The following is a 2,894-nucleotide window of genomic DNA, read 5'->3' on the forward strand; positions in this document are numbered from 1 at the left end:
AAAATAATGAGGGGTGTGGAACGGCTTCCGTATGAGGAGAGATTAATAAAACTAGGACTTTTCAGCTTGGAAAAGAGGCGACTAAGGGGGGATATGATAGAGGTCTATAAAGTCATGAGTGGTATAGAGAAAATGAATAAGGAAGTGTTGTTTACTCCTTCTCATAATATAAGAACAAGTGGCCACCAAAGGAAATTAGCAGGTTTAAAACAAACACAAGAAAGTATTTTTTTCACACAACACACTGTCAATCTCTGGAACCCCTTGCCAGAGGGTTTTGCGAAGGCCAGTACTATAACGGGGCTCAAAAGGGAGCTAGATAGATTCATGGAAGATAGGTCTATCAATGGCTATTAGCCAGGATGGGCAGGAATGGTGTCCCTAGCCTCTGTTTGCCAGAAGCTGAGATTGGGTGACAGGGCATGGATTACTTGATGATAATCTGTCTGTTCATTCCCTTTGGGGCACCTGCCATTGGCCACTGTCAGAGGACAGGATACTGGGCTTGATGGACCTTTGGTCTGACCCAGTATAGCCGTTCTTATGTTCTTAACTACCAGAAGTCAGTACAGAACCCCAGGGTGCCATCAGGCTTGGGGACCAAGACGATAGGACTGGACCACTGGCTGTGCGATTCCTCAATCACCCCGAGCTCCAGCACCTTCCTTACTTCTGCCCTAATTTCTTCTCTTTTTGCCTCTGATATGCGTTAGGGTTTTATCATCAGCCTTGCTCTGGGACAGGTGACGATGTGATGTTGGATCAGCATTGTACGGCCTGGCTGTGTGGAAAACATGTCTTGATTCCACTGAATCATCTCAATGATCTCTGTTTGTTGTTCTAGGGCTAGTTCGGGGGATATCCTTACCAGCCCTTGTGGGCCATCTGCCTGGGGTGGGGCCAGCAAGATGGTCATACACATTTCCCTATCACACCAGGGTTTCAGTAAGTTGACATGATAGATCTGCTCTGGCCTTCAACGGTCTGGCTGCTTCACCTTATAATTTACCTTCCAACAGCTTCCATGATTTCATAGGGTTTACGCCAGCTGGCCAGAAGTTTGCTTTCTGTTGTTGGTATCAGCATCAGCACTCGTTCTCCTGGTTGAAATTTCCGTGTTTTCGCCTGACGGTTGTAGTAGGTTCAAGGGGCCTCTTGTGCTTTCTGTGGAGGTCACTCAGGCTATTCGTTCTTTCATCTGGGCCATGTGTGCGATGACGTTCGTTCCTGGATTGTGTTGTCCCCACCATTCCTCCTTTGCAATGTCCTATATTCCACATGGGTGGCGTCCATACAGTAACTCAAAGGGAGAGAATCCAGTAGATGCCTGGGGAACGTCTCGTATCACAAACATCAGGTATGGTAGAAGGGTATCCCAGTCTTTTCCATTTTGGGCCATAACCTTTTGGATCATGCTCTTGAGAGTGCAGTTAAATCGCTCGACCTGACCATCTGGCCATGTCAGCCACTTCTGGGAGCGGTACAGGGCCAGGGCAGGCAGGGAGCCTGCCTTAGCTCCACTGCACCGTGGACTGGGATCCACCTGATGTAAGCGCCCCACGTCCCCTCCCACACCCCAACCTCCTGAGCCAGCCCTCAGACCACTCCCAGAGCCTGCACCCCAAACCCTCTCCCACACTCCAACACCCTGCCCTGGCTCTGAGTCCCCTCCTGCACCCAAACTCCCTCCCAGAGCCGGCATCCTCTCCTGTACCCCAACCCCCTGCCCCAGCCCAGTGAAAGTGAGTGAGAGTAGGGGAGAGCAAGCAACGGAGGGAGGGGGGATGGAGGGAGCTGGGTGGGGCTTCGGGAAGGGGTGGGGCAGGGAGCAGGGCAAGAGTGTTTGGGTTTGTGTGATTAGACAGTTGGCATCCCTACGTGTCACCTGCCCCATCCCCCTTCCACCCTCAGCCCCCACCCCCTTCCTGTCTCTCGTCCCATCCCACCCTTCCCCCTTCCCAACTTATTCCCCTTCCCCAAGAAAAGACTTTTCTGGTTTGTCTCAGGTGTTTGGTCTCTAACAAGGGTTTTAGGTGAGAATAAGCTGTTCACAGTGACGGGACTTCCCAGACCTGACCCCACTGACCTGTGCTGGCTCCTGCCACGCCTAGCCCAGCTCTGGCGTGAGCGGCCCAGCCCCACTGACCCCATAGGAACAGTGCTGGCTCCTAGCAGGGCTGGAAGGGGAACTGTTGGCCCCTTACTAAACTTGGTTCGGTTTTTGGTTGGGTAGCTCCCAGTACCAAGCAGAAGGGTCTATGGGAAATCAGGACACTGATTGTGACAATCCCAGGGACAATGGGAAGAGGCCAATGCTCCTGGCCAGCCTGATTGACAGGGCAGACAGGCTAGCGAGGGGGGAGGGGGGTCCCACCCTCCCTGTGAGCTGCTGGAGCTGCTTGGGCAAGAACAGGGCAGAGCTACGGAGAGAGCAGGAGCCTGGGCTAGACTGAGCTGGGGGCAGGGCCGTGCTGGCCAGGGAGAACCAGGGAAGCAGGCCAGGGAGCAGATCCATGCTGGGAGGAGAGCTGCAGCACTTCTGGGGCTGGAGCAGTCCAGAGCTGGGTGCAGGGAGCAGCTGGGGAGAGCACGAGGGACACGGAGCAGAGGGCCCAGTGCAGAGAGACTCCCCCAGCCAAGAGACCTTGCAGCCCGGACTAACACAGCACTATGCCAGAGAACTCTGCCTGTGTGCCAAATGTTGTAGATGAGACATGAGGTTCTGTATTAAAACAGTCTTGTTTATTGGTCAGTGTTGGAGGCTGGGAGTCGGGACTCTTGAGTTCTCTAACTAGCAGCGATACCTGATTCACTTTGTGCGAGATTGTAAGCAATTCACTTGACCACTGGGTGTTTCACTCTACCCAGGTGTACAATGTCAGGTGGAGAGGGAC

Source organism: Caretta caretta, chromosome 23 (genome assembly GCF_965140235.1).
Source record: "Caretta caretta isolate rCarCar2 chromosome 23, rCarCar1.hap1, whole genome shotgun sequence".
NCBI classification, from domain to species: domain Eukaryota; kingdom Metazoa; phylum Chordata; order Testudines; family Cheloniidae; genus Caretta; species Caretta caretta.